Source organism: Theropithecus gelada, chromosome 12, assembly GCF_003255815.1.
Source record: "Theropithecus gelada isolate Dixy chromosome 12, Tgel_1.0, whole genome shotgun sequence".
NCBI classification, from domain to species: domain Eukaryota; kingdom Metazoa; phylum Chordata; class Mammalia; order Primates; family Cercopithecidae; genus Theropithecus; species Theropithecus gelada.
Window position 1 is genome coordinate 102,087,628 of NC_037680.1, and position 16,446 is coordinate 102,104,073.

Below are 16,446 nucleotides of genomic sequence, written 5' to 3' on the forward strand. Positions count from 1 at the left end.
TAAAACATTTTTTAAAATTTTTGTGAGTACATGTATATGTATATATTTATGGGCGACATGAAATGTTTTGATACAGGCATGCAATGTGTAATAATTGCATTATGGAAAATAGGGTATTCATTCCCTCAAACATTTGTCTTTTGTGGTACAAACAATCCAATTATTCTCTTTTACTATTTTTATATGTGTGACTAAATTGTTATTGACTAAAATCACCCTGTTGTGCTATCAAATACTAGGTCTTATTCTTTCTAACTAATTTTGTACCCATTAACCATGCTCACCTCCTCACCCCTGTTTCACTACCCTTCCCAGACTCTGGTAACCATGCTTCTACTCTCTATTTCCAGTAGTTCAACTGTTTTGATTTTTAGACCCCGCAAATAAGTGAGAACATGCGATGTTTGTTTTTATGTGCCTGGCTTATTTCATTTAGCATAATGACCTTCAATTTCATCCATGAATAAAGAAAATGTGGTACTTATACAAAATGGAGTACTATTCAGCCATAAAAATGAATTTTTTTAAAGGATGTCTTCTAAAGTAGAGGTCCCAACCTTTTTGGCATCAGGGACTGGTTTGATGGAAGACAATTTTTCAACAGGCTGGGGTGGGTCAGGGGGATAGTCTCAGCATGATTCAAGTGCATTACATTTATTATGTACTTTATCACTATTATTATTACATTGTAATATATAATGAAATGATTATACAACTCACTATAATGTAGAATCAGTGGGAGTCTTGAGCTTATTTTCCTGCAATTAGATGGTCCTATGTGGGAATGATGGGAGACAGTGACAGATTATCAGGCATTTAATTCTCATAATGAGTAAGCAACCTTGATCCCTCGCATGTGCAGTTCACAATAGGGTTTGCGTTCCTATGAGAATCTAATGCCACTGCTGATTTGACAGGAGGCGGGGCTTAGGCGGTAATGTGAGCAGTGGGGAGCAACTGTAAATACAGATGAAGCTTCACACAGTTGCCCACTACTCACCTCCTGCTGTATGGCCTGGTTCCTAACAGGCACGAACTGGTACCCGTGGGGCTCTAGAACATGAAATTGGTGACCCCTGTTCTAAAGCCTTCTGTCTTATTTTGGGAAACACATTTCTTTTGGTTCCTCTTTGTAACTCAGTTACATCCATCTATTAATGCTTGAGTTATTCTTATATCTTCATTGCCATAATTGTGGAATTTTAGTTGTCCTTTAATATTCATATTATTCTTTAACAGATTTCTTGAAATTTATGGGGATACATGGTTGCCTTGGTTAAGGCAACTTTGTCAGTGTTTCTTGCAGATAAGTTTGGCCATGGGTCAAAACTCTGACTGGTAGCATTTAAGGACTAGTGATTTGTGGATTTTTCAGGTAATGGCTTTAAAGGAAACAGATGTGTTCTGTCCTTTCTCCCTTCTCTCCTGGTACTTCAAATATGGATAATTCCTCTAGGTGATGAAAACTGTATGCTATGGATCTTGAGAACTATTGACAGCCATGTCCACTGTCATGTGAAGAAAACTACTTTGTATTTAGAGAAAATCAAGCCAAGGTGAACTGAAAGAATATGCAAGAGACGGCATGAGACTCTCCTTTTGGCATTTGACCCCATGTCTATTTTCTCTTGTGTGCACCAAATCCAGCCCTCAGACCATTGATTGTTCAGACACTGAAGATGAAAACAACACACCATGATTTAAAGAAAAAATGACTCTCCTTTCTAAGTTCATTAAGTCTTGTTTCTGCCACAAGCAAGAGTTCTCATTCATAAATCAGGATAAACTCTATAACAAAAATAGTAGACTTTGTGACTGTATCCCCATGGAATTGCCCTATTAGTATTTAGTGACACCATATAGCAGAGTGAAAAAATGTGGAACCTCCAATGTGACTCGAGGTGAAAACTTAGAAGAAACATCAAGTAAACATTGAGTATCAGACAATTTTCTTTTTTCTCGTGTTTGCCTACATAGGAAGACATAAATGAGTTTAGAATATATATATATAATATTAATATATATATAATATATAATGTATATTTGGAACAGCAAAATCTTTCAATTCAATTGAATACTTGTTTAGGTTGTACAATGATATAGTTTGGTTCTGTGTCCCCACCCAAATCTCATGTCAAATTGTAATTTCCAATATTGTGGGAAGGACATGGCAGGAGGTGATTGGATCATGGGGACAGGTTTCACTCTTACTGTTGTTATGATAGTGAATTCTCACGAGATCTGGTTGTTTAAAAATGTGTAGCACTCCCTCTTCACACTCTCTCTCCTGCTTTGCCATGTGAAGAAGGTGCTTGATTCCCCTTTGCCCTTCGGCCATGATTTTAAGTTTCCTGAGGCCTCCCCAGTCATGCTTCCTGTACAGCCTGCAAAACTCTGAGTCAGTTAAACCTTTTCTTCATAAATTACCCAGTCTCACATAGTTCTTTATAGCAGTGTGAGAATGAATTGATACAGAAAATTGCTACCAGGAGTGGGACATTGCTTTAAGTACCTTTGGCTTCATCTCACCTATAAAGGTGGAATGAAAGTGGAAGGAAATGAAAATGTAGAATCAACTTTGGAACTCGGTAATGGGCAAAGGTGGGAACAGTTTTGGAGGGCTCAGAAGAAGACATAAAGATGAGGGAAAGTTGCCGGGCGCGGTGGCTCAAGCCTGTAATCCCAGCACTTTGGGAGGCCGAGGCGGGTGGATCACGAGGTCAGGAGATCGAGACTATCCTGGCTAACATGGTGAAACCCCGTCTCTACTAAAAATACAAAAAACTAGCCGGGCGTGGTGGCGGGCGCCTGTAGTCTCAGCTACTTGGGAGGCTGAGGCGGGAGAATGGCGTGAACCCGGGAGGCGGAGCTTGCAGTGAGCCGAGATCACGCGACTGCACTCCAGCCTGGGAGACACAGCGAGACTCCGTCTCAAAAAAAAAAAAAAAAAGATGAGGGAAAGTTTGTAACTTCTTAGAGACTTGTTAAATGGTTGTGACCAAAATGCTGATAGTGATATGGACAGTAAAGTCCAGGCTGAGGTGGTTTCAGATAGAGACGAGGAACTTACTGGGAACTGGTCACTCTTGCTATGCCTTAGCACAGAGACTGGTGACATTTTACCCTGGCTCTAGAGATCTGTGGAACTTTGAACTTGAGAGAGATGATTTAGGGTAGCTGATGGAAGAATTTCTAAGCAGCATAGCATTCAATATGTGGCCTGGCTGCATCTGCAAGCCTATGTTCATTTTTATAAGCAAATAAATGACCTGAAACTAAAACTTATATTTAAAAGGGAAGCAGAGCATAAAAGTTTGGAAAATTTGCAGCCCAATTATGTGGCAGAAAAGAAAAACTCATTTTCTAGGGAGGAATTCAAGACTGCAGAAATTGGCATAAGTAAAGAAGAGCCAAATGTTAGTAGCCAAGACAATGGGAAAAATGCCTTTAGGGCACTTTAGAGACCTTCATGGCAGCCCCTTCCATCATAGGGCCAGAGGTGTAGGAGGGAAAAATGCTTTTGTGGGACTGAAAGCCCCACTGCTCTGTGCAGCCTGGGGACATGGTGCCATATGTCCCAGCTACTCCAATTCTAGCTGTGGCTAAAAGGGGCAAATATATAGTTTGGGCTGTTGCTTCAGAAGGTGCAAGCCCTAAGCGTTGGCACCTTCCATGTGTTGTTGGCCTGTGGGTGCTTAGAAGGCAAGAGTTGAAGCTGGGGAACCTCTGCCTAGATTTCAGAGGATGTATGGAAATGCATTGATGTTCAGGCAGAAGTCTTCTGCAGAAACAAAGCCCTAATGGAGAACCTCTACTAGGGCAGTGCTGTAGGGAAATGTGGGGTTGGAGTTCCCACACAGAATCCCCATGTGAACACTGCCTAGTGCAGCTGTGAGAAGAGGGTCACTGTCCTCCAGACCCCAGAATGGTAGATCCTCTGACAGCTTGCACTGTGCACCTGGAAAAGCTGCAGGCACTCAACACCAGCCCATAAAAGCAGTCACAGGGGCTGTACCCTGCAAAGCCACAAGACTGGAGCTGCCCAAGGCTTTGGGATATTACCCGTTACATCGGCGTACCCTGGATATGAGACATGTAGTCAAGGAGATTAGTTTGAAAGCTTTAAGATTTAATAACTGCCGTGCTGGGTTTTGGACTTTCTTGGGGCCTATATCTCCTTTATTTTGAGCAATTTCTCCCTTTTTGAATAGAGGCATTTACCCAATTCCTGTACTCTCGTTGTTTCTTGGAAGTAACTAACTTGTTTTTGATTTTACAGGGTCATAGGCAGAAGGGACTGAGACGAGACTTTGGACTTAGACTTTTAAGTAAAATGCTGGAATGAATTAAGACTTTGGGGGACTCTTGGAAAGGCATGATTGTATTTTGAAATGTGAGAACATGAGACTTGGAAGGGACCAAGGGCAAAATGACATGGTTTGGCTCTGTGTCCCCACCCAAATCTCATATGGAATTGCAATTCCCAGTGTTGGGGGAGGGACCTATTGGGGGGTGATTGGATCATGGTGACAGATTTTCCGCCTTGCTGTTCTCATGATAGTGAGTGAGGTCTTATGAGATCTGGTAGTTTAAAAGTTTGTAGCACTTCCCCTTCACTCTCTCTCCTGCTCCACCATATGAAGAATTTGCTTGCTTCCCCTTCGCTCTTCTGCCATGACTGTAAGTTTCCTGAGGCCTACCCAACCATTTTTCCTGGACAGCTTGTGGAACTGTGAGTCAATTAAACCTCTTTTCTTCATAAATTACCCAGTCTCAGGTAGTTCTTTATAGCAGTGTGAGAATGGATTCATACATATACATTATTTGTTGCATATGATTATTAGTTTTAGGACCTGGGTATAAGGAGCACAGTATAGCTTTTAATGGGTTTAAAACATAACCTGTCAAATTTTACGTACATTTTCATAGCAAAACATTTCCATTAAAAAATCCGTAAGAAAATAATGGAAGATAGCCAAATTAAAGATACTGTAAGTAGTTTATGTTGGTTTTTAGATGATTTCAGATGATTTATTTCTTTTCGTAAAAGTAAACGCAAAACCTTACACAGAGGGCCTCAGATTAAAATAGGCTGTGTGCATTTATCATTTGGGGTTTGGTTTTGCTTTATTAGAGCATCCTGCAATTTGTATGTTTTCTTTTAATGGATAAAAAACTTTAATCCATATACACAATGCTTGGAATATTTTAAATGATATAAGAGTCTCCATTCAAAATAAATATTGTACTATAAATCAGTTGTAATTACATTAGACTTTCACTAACTTTTTAAAATTTATTTTTTATTTGGATTGTTACTACCTATTTGCTAATGGTACATCCATGCTGAATGCCCTACCCTGATTGTATTATAAAATAAAATTTAGAGCATCTACTAAAAACCACTTCTTTTCAAATCTTGTATCTTAATATAACTTTACATTAACATACAAATGGGTAGATTTTAAAATTATGGTGGTGCATTTACTCTGAGAATATAGTTGGCCATTTGTATGTGTCTGTAGATTCAAGTAACTATGGATTGAAAATATTAGTCAAAAAACAACTAAAAACAATATAAAAATAAAAATAATACAAAATTCAGTATAACAACTATTTACACATTATTTACAATGTATTAGCTATTATAAGTAATCTAGAGATGATTTAAAGTACATGGAAGAATATGTGTAAAAATTTTAAAATACTGAACATATTACACCATTTTATTACATAAGAGACTTGAGCATCCACAGATTTTGATATCTGCACATGTCCTTGAACCAATCCCCTGTGGATGTGAGGGATGACTCTCTGTATACATGCAGTTACATACACTTTGCAGTAAGCTGCTCACTACATGATTTTCTAGGTGAATGTACCTGGGAACACACCTGAATACAAAATATTGTTTTCTAGATGAAGAAGTAGAAGTTTGGTCACATCTATTCCAGCCTCTGTTCTTCCAGGTCATCCCTCTGGGAGAAAGAGCAGCAAACTGGGAGTGAGAAAATTAGAATCTTACCACAGATTGATCATTGGTGGACCGCACAAATAACAACTTTTTGTGGTGCCATGTTCTTATAAAATAAAGACATTGGAAAAATTAATTTTATATATCTGCTTTATGTTATGTCATTTAACATAATATGGTTGTCTTATAATTGTAGTCTCATAATTTTAATATGGTTTTATTTTGTTTGTGTAGACAAAGTAATTCATAGCCCCTATTTTATTAATAGGGAATAGAAACACAAGTTTATTGAAATGGTTCTTCTAAACATCAGCAGGTATATAAGTGAAAATTTAACAAAAATCTCTCGACTTTTCCAAGCACTAATCTAAACTGTAAAATAAATGAAGCAGTGAGTCTATCCTCTTCTATCTCTGCATTCTTTCTCCCCCTCATCTCAAAACATCTTCACTAGATGCCCAGGTAGAATTCAGTCACAAAAATTTGTTTTAAGTTATTTTTACTTAATTGGTGGGAGCACAAAATAAATATTAATTTAATTGTGCTTTTAATTTGTACGGCCATAGGAAGTATAATAATAACAACAATATGAAGAAGGAGGAAAGAAAGAGGGAAAAAGAATGAAAGAAAGAAAAAGAAACAAAGAAAGGAAGGAAGAAAGAAGGAAAAAGCCTATTACCTCTATGCTATACATTATTCAATAAGCAGCAGTTATTGAATGCCTACTGATTGTAGCTCCTGCACCAGGTAGCTGTTGGGTATCCATGTCTTCAAAAGTTTTTTTCACTTCCAAAATCAGCTCTTCACATTTCCTTACCTCTGGTGATATTTATGCTTGGCCTGATTATCTGTACTTCCTTCAGATCTATTGCTGGTCTCTTAGACTTTAGGTCAAATGTGACCTAAACTTGGAAAGCAGTTGATTTTCTTTCATCCTTGACTTTTCTAAGGCTAGTTTATTTCATTTCCCAAGACATGGCTTTCTATATATTGTTTGATTGTTTGGCATTCTATTTCATATTCATTTATTTCAGACATAGAATGGAGAAAAACTAAAAGTTGAAGAAATTTTTTAAAATATAAAGTTTCCATAGCAAAAAAATTAATAAGCTATGTTGCCTCCACATTTCATTTCTATCATTTTGCCTGTACTGTTGTTTAGATACTTACATAGTGCTGGTCAGATTAATTAGGTGATTATAACCACAGACTTTGGTTTTGTTGTCAGAGTCCTATTTACTAGAAAAATGATTAAACTAGTTGATAACCTAGAAGTTAGAATTCACGTGTATATGAATACAGATATCTTGCATTGAATATTTTAGTGAACCTCTGTTAAAGACTGAGCTTAAGTGAAGAAGAGAATGGAATTCCAGAAACTATTGTGGTTCACGTGGGAAAACCACTTGGGGAAAGGACTCTGCTCAGCACTCAGAGGTCACTCATGTAGACACAGAATTGGTTGTGCCTGTACACGTGAGTCTGCAACACCTTCTACAGTCTTCCTTACTGAGGCCTGAAACACCTTTAAACACAACAGAGCTTCATTCCGTGGTGAAAAATGAGGCTGGGCAATCCCATTACTAGGTATATACCCAAAAGATTATACATCATTCTACTATAAAGACACGTGCACATGTATGTCTGTTGCAGCACTATTTACAGTAGCAAAGACTTGGAACCAACCCAAATGTCCATCAGTGAGAGACTGGATAAAGAAAATGTGGCACATATACACATAGAATACTATGCAGCTATAAAAAAGGACGAGTTTATGTCCTTTGCAGGGACATGGATGAAGCTGGAAACCATCATTCTCAGCACACTGACACAGGAACAGACAACCAACCACCACATGTTCTCACTCATAAGTGGGAGTTGAACAATGAGAACACATGGACACAGGGAGGGGAACACCACACACTGGGGTCTGTTGGGGGCTGGGGGAAAGGGGAGGGAGAGCATTAGGACAAATCCTCAATGCATGCGGGGCTTAAAACCTAGATGACAGGCTGATAGGCGCAGCAAGCCACCATGGCACATGTACACCTATGTAACAAACGTGCACGTTCAGCACATGTATTCCAGAACCTAAAGTAAAAAAAAAAAAAAAAAAAAAAATGAAGCTGGGGCTTTTGGGGCCTGAGGACATACCTGAGTGCCCACTGAAATGTAAATGACTGTTGGCTCCTTAAGAAATAGTTACTGAGGGCCTTCTCTTTGCAAAGAAACTTTCTGAATACTTGGGATATAAGCTGAAAAAGAAAATCACTTGGGAGGCTGAGATAAGAGGATTACTTGAGCCTAGGAGTTCAAGAGCAGCCTGGGCAATATAGTAAGACCCCATCTCTACAAAAAGTGTTTTAAAAATTAACTGAGCATAATGGTCTACACCTGTGGTCCCAGCTGCTTGGGAGGCTCATGTGGGAGGATCGCTTGCACCCAGGAAGTTGAGGATGCTGTGAGCTGTGATTCTGATCATACCACTGCACTCCACCCTGGCTGACAAAGCGAGAACCTGTCTTGAAAGAAAAAAGAAAAAGAAAAGAAAATCAAGTTCCTTACTCTCCTAGAATTTTATCTTAACAGCAGAGATAAACAATTAATTAATAAATGAGTAAATATATTAAGATAACATAATACAAATACATGAAAGGTACTAAAGGCCGGGCGCAGTGGTTCATGTCTGTAATCCCAGCACTTTGGGAGGCTGAGGCAGGTGGATTACTTGATTGCAGGAGTTTGAGACCAATCTGAGCAACATGGGGAAACCCCATCTCTACTAAAAAAATACAAAAGTTAGCTGGGTGTGGTGGCACCTGCCTGTAGTTCCAGTTACTCTGGAGAGTGAGGTGGGAAGATTGTTTGAGCCCAGGAGGAAGAGGTTGTAGAGAGCCATGACCATGCCACTGCACTCCAGCCTGGGTGCCAGAGCGAGACCATGTCTCAAAAATTGAAAAGAAAGGTAATAAATAGGGCAACAGGAGCTAATGTTTTGCATCTTGCAAATATTAACTCATTTAATTATCACAACTCTGTAAGGTAAGTACCCTTGCAACTTTAATGATGAGTTGTTGAACCACAGAGAAATTAAATCATTGTTCAAGATTACACAGCTAACAAAGACTAAAGCCATAATGTAAACCTGGTTTAATCTGGCTCTACAGCCAACTGGGTAATATGAGAGACTGGGGGTGGTGTTCATGAAAGAGGTTGGAGAAAGCATCAAAGATAGACACACAGGTATCTGGGGGGAAAGCTTCTCAAATAGAGGAAGTCATGAGTGCAAAACTGGAACTAATAACAGATTGTCAAGAGACAATCTGTTATTAGTTTTGTTGCTTGTAGTTTGTAGTTTTCAGGAGTCAAGGAGAGGGTGTAAGGCACTTGGCTGAGGGAGTAGAATGGAGCTAGAGATTCCTGGGGTCTCCAGAAAACCACTTCACAATTTTACCAAGGCTGGCCTAATCTGTCTCATATCCCAGTGGATATTTTAGTGCCTCTTTCTCTGTTCAAAATTGTTTACTCTTTAATTTACTCCTTAATTTCCATTTGAAATCCAGTAGTTTATTCTTCTTAACCTCCTGAAAAGAGAGCTAAGGAGATCTATGAATGAAGATAAAGTGTTACACACTAGAAGAAATGAGTCCTGAACACCCAAAGAAGCAGTGCTGTGTTCCTAGGCAAGCTGCCTGACTTTCTGAGCTTCGTTTTCCTGATCTGTTTAATGAAGGGGTTAGACTAGATTATCTCCAAAATCCTGTTTCTATATTTAAATTTGACCTCACAATAATGGCCAGCCATATAGAGAGTACTACAGAACAATTAAACTGAAATTTTATCTGAGAGCACCTTTAATTTAATTTATAGTCAACCTAGAGTTAAAATCAGGACATGGAGGAATATAATTGTGAATTTATTATTTTGTTGATTGTCAAGTTTTGAGAATGTTAGGTCCTCATGTTTTACTTTAGTAATCAATTTCTTGTGACCACTTCATATGCCTTAACATTCTCTCAAATTGCTATACTTGAATTAACTAAATTAAGTGAGGAAATAGACTTGGAGAATATACTGTAGGCTGCAGCTGTCATTTGTTTCTTCCACTGTTCTCTAATTACTGATGGGTATTTTCAAATACATATCAACTCTGTGTGAGCTTAAGGAAAACTACAGTGTTCCCACTTTAGGTGAAACAAGCTATAGTATTTTATGTGACAGAAGCCGAAAAAGTGGGCAAGACTTGGCTCAGCATCAAGGAAGCCAGTCACTGAAAACCAATCTGCCCCCAAACCTGAAGGACATCATCTCCTAAACTCTGTTTTAAATGTTTTCATTAGGCAGGTTCTGTTTCCACCTGCAATCCCCTGCTTTCTTTATTACTTTGCCCCAAATCCTATCTGCCCAATACACTCATACTTACTTTTGAATTTTTATCTCTTTGTTGCAGATACTGCCAACTTGGTAATGCATTGGAGGCATTTCTATTCCACAAATCCTCCTACCTTCTTATTTTAAAATTAAGTGGAAACCCCCAGATTCCAAAGGCTCTTCTTTCGGGGGTAGTTTTGCGAAGATATGATTTTACATTTCCCTTAAAATTACCATATAAAAGTGTTGTAAAAAGAGTATACACCTATTGGGGAGACCTAAGCAACACAGACATTTATTTTTAAATAAAAAATAGACAAATGCCAGATATAAACAAAATTATGCTATTTTTTTCTATAATATGCATTTTCCTCTACATGTAATAGTTGCATAGCCTTAGACATCACTTCAACTCTGTTTGCCTCAAAACTTAATTTTTAACATGAGAAGAATTAAAGTGCCTATCTCTTAAAATTAGTGTGGTGATTGAATGATTTAGTTAATATAAGTAGGGCACATAATAAACATTGTGTATGTGCTTGCTATTACTGTTGTTATTGTGAATATTATGTTTATGCAAAAGCATTATAGGTATGCACATGTTCTAAAAGATGTTCTTTCCTAGGTAATACAGTTATTCAACAAATTTTCATTCAAGAACTCTTATACAAGACACTGATCCATATGCTGGGATGCAAAGATGAACAAGCACTGACAAGGTTCTTATTCTCATGGGACTTGCATCTTAGTAAGGAGAAACTAATAAAATTACCAGTAGTAAGAATATATCCTACAAATGTGTGTGTAAACAAGATCATTCAAATGGTGGTATGTATTTGCAATGGAATGTATCCAGTCGATGTAATAAAGGGACTGGTGGCTTTCATTTTTAGACTGAAGGATCAGGAAGAAAATATGGATAGAGAAAGGACAGAGAGCCAGGCCTGAGATCTGGAGCATTCCGACACTTAGAACTTAAACAGAGGAGGGAGTCAGCAAAGAAACCAGGAGGAAGAAGGCATTGAAATAAGAGGAAAAACAGAAGAATCCAATGTCATGAAAGACAGGATGAAACAGTATTTCAAGTGAAATAGTAAAGGAAGTTAAATGGCCACTCATGAACTAATGGGTGACTTGGCAAAGGCAGACCTATTACTGATTATCTTTCCATGTACTTTCTTATTACTATTATAACATCTACTGAAATATCAGTTATCGTGTTATATAGCACATTTTCTTTATCTAGTCTATCATTGATGGGAATACCATGCAGACATAAAAAGGAATGAGACCATGTCCTTTCCAGGGACATGAATGGAGCTGGAAACCATTATCCTCAGCAAACTAACACAGGAACAGAAAACCAAGCACTGCGTGTTCTCACTTATAAGTAGGATCTGAACAATGAGAACACACGGACACAGGGAGGGGAACAATACACACTGGGGCCTGTCATGGGGTGGGGGTAGGGCGAACATTAGGAATAATAGCTAATGCTTGCTGGGCTTAATACCTAGGTGATGGGTTGATAGGTACAGCAAACCACCATGCCACATGTTTACCTGTGTAATAAAACTGCACATTCTGCACATGTACCCCAGAACTTAAAATAAAAATTAGAGAAAAGATCAGCTAGCATTTATTGATAGTTATTAAATTCTAAATATAGTTATTTTACATAGGATTTTACATATAACTAATTTAAACTTCAATATAAATGTGTAAGTTTATACTATCCTTATTGCTGTTTTCAGAAAAAAAAATTGAGGCAGAGAGAAATTATATATCGTTCCCATTGTCACATAGTTAGGTTACAGGGTAAGCAGTACACTAGCCCAGTGGTTCCTTCTCAGAGCTAATGCTCTTGCCCTCCTCACAATACCCACATTCACATAAATGAATATAGACCTATATTATGATTTTAATTGTTATATAATATCTTTCACTCTCCTGTTTTTAGACATATAGGAAGCTTTAACATTTTTGCTATTCCAAACCATGAGTAGTCTCAAACATATAGTCTGGCACACTTACCATGTCCTGAAAGTAAAATTATTATTTCAAAGACTGTGCACATTAAAAAATTGAAACTATCATATTTCCTCACATTTTGGTTGTGTGCATTTACACAACTATTCATTTCTCCACATTTATGCCAGCATGAGCTATTATGAAAAACTAAGACCCATTGTTGATTTAATTTTCATTTTATTACTATAAGGTTAAACATATTTTTTGTATGTATTTGCCATTTCGATTTCTTATTTATGATTGACCCCTTCCTTTTCTTTGCCCTTGTTTAGTGCTATGGTGTTTAGTTCTTATTTATTTATAATAAAATATAGAAATACACAACTGTTAACTTTATTTATACTCTTTTCCTACTTAAATGTTTTACATTTTTAAGAATAATAGCCTCCAGCTCCATCCATGTTCCCACAAAAACATTACTTCATTCTTTTTCGTGGTCGCATAGTATTCCATGGTGTATATGTAGCTCAATTTCTTTATCCAATCTGTCATTGGTGGGTGTTTAGGTTGATTCCATGACTTTGCTATTGTGAATAGTAATACAGTGAACATTCACATGCTGTATCTTTGATCTATATTCCTCGGAGTATACCCAGAATGAGACTGTTGGGTCAAATGGTAATTCTGCTCTTAGCTCTTTGAGGAATCACCCTACTGCATTCCGCAATGGTTGAACCAATGGAGGAACAGAAAGCCAAATACCACACGTTCTCACTTGTAAGTGGTAGCTAAATGATGAGAACTCAAGAACACAAAGAAGAGAACAACAGATAGTGGGGTCTACTTGAGGGTGGAGTTTGGGAGGAGGGAGATGAGCACAAGGAAATTATTGGGTACTAGGCTTAATACCTGGGTGATGAAATAATCTGTACAACAATCCCCCATGAAATGAGTTTACTGATATAACCAACCTTCACATGAACCCACGAACCTAACATAAAGGTTAAAAATAAATTTTAAAAAAAGTTTTACATTTTTATGTATTCAGTTTTCTTTGTTATCACTTAGTTGTTTCGAAGTTTATCTTTAGTTATCTTGAGATGGGCCATCTCTACTCTAAGATAATGTTAAAATTTATTTTCGTAAATTACTGTTTTCATATACAAATATTTCAGACATCTAGAGATAAATTGTTCAATATGGTAGCCATTATTTACATGTGGATTTTAAATTTAAATTAATTAAAATAAAATTTTGAATGTGATTCCTCAGTCATACTAACAAAAGTTTAAGTGCTCAATAGCCATGTGTAGCTAGTGGCTATTATATTATATTTTATTTTCTCAGGGGCTGGCCCTCCTTACACTGCCCAGCTAGTCTTGAATTCCTGGGCTCAAGCAATCGTCTTGCCTAAGCTTCCCAAGCAGGCTGACTACAGGTTCATGCTACTGCATCAGGCTAATGGTTATTATTTTCGACAGTGCAGATATATACCATTTTCATCATCAGAGAAATTTCTTTGAACAGTTTTACTCAAATGTTAATATGTATCCCCAATCACCTAGACATATGTTATAATGCAGATCCTGACCCAAATAATGTCATGGACTATGTGCTTGTGTCCCCTCAAATTCATATGTTGAAACCCTAAATTCTCAATGTGATGATATTTGGAGATGGGGCCTTGGGGAGGTAATTAGGTCATGGGGTAGGGCCCTGAAGATGGGATTAGTGACTTTATGAGAGCTAGCTGTCCCTCTCTCTCTCTCTCTCTCTCTCTCTCTCAATCTCTCCCCCACCCCATGTGAGGACACCAGAAAGAGAGCCTTCACCAGAACCCAAGCATGTTGGCATTCTGAACTCAGACCTCCACTCTGTAGAACTGTGATAAACTAATTTCTGTTATTTAAGCCACCTAGTCTGTGACATTTTATTATAGCAGCCTGAACAGACTAAGACAGGCAATTTGGGGAGAGACCCAAATTGCATATATAATGAGCTGATGCTGTAGGTTCTTAGACCGCATTTTGTTTTGCAAGTGTCTAGATTTATTTGCATGTAAGGAACTGTGAAAATTCATTGTGTATGTATACATTTCTCTGTTTTTCAATTTTATTATTTATTAATATGCAATGATATATTTAATGCTAAATACCTACAGTTGTATATATTTTCCCTGCACTTTCTAACCTATACTATAGATTCACAATCAAGTCTTGTGCCATACTACAATAAAATCAATAAAGCTTTGCAGGATGTTTTAATATTTAGTCAAGAACATCTCTGCCAATAGCTTTTCAAGGCCTACAAAACAGTTTTATTTAAATTGGAATTGCATTCACTCTAGTGAATTTAGTAAGAAGTAATTGTTTATTAAATTTTTTCTTCCTATTCAAGAACAAGGAATTTCTATACTTTCCCGAATCTTTTTTATGTCTCTGTTTTGGATTGAATCTTTGTGTCTGCCTCAAAATCCATACATTGGAGCTCTATGCCCCAGTGTGATGGTATCTGGAGGTGGGGCATTTGGGAGGGAATACAGTTAGGAAGCAGTCAAAAGGGTGAGGCCACTGTCATGGGATTAGTGTCCTTATAAGAAGAGGAAGAGACTCTCTCTCTCTCTCTCTCCCTCCCATGTGAGGACACACAGCCAGAAGGTACAATTTGCAAGCCAGCAAAGAATCCCTGACCAGGAACCAAATCTACCAGCACCTTGATCTTGGCCTACCCAAGCTCCAGAACCGTGAAAAATAAAATTCTGTTATTTAAGCCACTCAGTCGATTGTATCTTGTTTTCAAAGCCTGAGTTGACTAAAACAGTATCTTAGAAGAATCTTACTGTTTTCTCTAAATATGATCCTTGTGTTTATATATTCAGTTGGTCTTCCTATGGAGCAATTTTCAAACTGGTTATTTTGCATTTTTAGTTAGAAAAACTATGGAGTCCCTTTGGAAATATTTTTCTTCCTCACTTACTTGGAATTTAGTTTGGTTACTTCTATATTTAAATTTCCATTTATACTTTTATTTTAAAAAAGACAATCTCATGTTCATTATATGGGTACTTTTGAATTTTCTACTTGTGCAGAACATGTCATCAGATGAGATATGTAGTCATGCATTCATTCAGAAAATCCCTACCACTGACTAGACACAATCTATACGCTGGGGCCATGGGAACAGAAAGGAAGGGCTCCACTCTTAAGGACTCTTAGGCAAAAACATTTGAACAATGAAATAGGAATATTTGGTAGAATATAAAAAAATTCATGACTATTTTTAATTATACTGGGTATTTCATAATACAGAGAGCAAGCATCCAGTTTGAATGTGGTAAATTAGGACAAACTATGGGGGTAAGATATATTTGACTTTTGAAAAGTATAGATATTATTCATTCAAAGAAGAGAGATGGTTGGTTGGAGTGGGGGTGTCTGATTCACTAGAATATATGGATCCTTGTTTAGCAATATTTTTATCATTTTTAGTATAGCGATGAATACATTGATGGTATTTCTGAAATCTTTACTAGAAAATATCTGTTGGACAAAACAATGGAGGGATGTTGGGATCTATTCTTAAGTCTCTTGTCATGGGAATATTTCATTTATTGCCAATTTTCCCCCTTGGCACTATAAATGCAGTTTTTTTGTGTATTATTAGACCATAAATCTTTTACTTTTTCTTTCTTTTTTAGCTACTGAGTATGCTACATCTTGGAGCACCCATATTGCCATCTGCTGCCCCACGACCCCTAAGTCATATGTGCGACTTCTGTCGACGTCTACGTTGTTACAGGCAAAAATCACGAGGAGCATATGGTTTTCATTCTACCAAGACTTTCATTTCATGCTGTTACCAGAAGGGTTAGAAATCCTGATTGGATGGGAAGGAGATTAGCTTTTTCCCTAGTGGAATAATTTCATTATAACAGAGGGGTCACCTCCCTAAGCTAAATGTGAAAAGAATAATAGAAAGAGTACAGATCATGGAAAAAAAAAAAAAAAAAAAACTAGAAAGGCTTTGTAATAAATTTTGATATGACTTCAGAGAGTACATCCTCACTTCATGTATTTGAATAAACCCTTTAAAATTTGGATAACTAGATTGTTCTATTTCAATTCCCACTT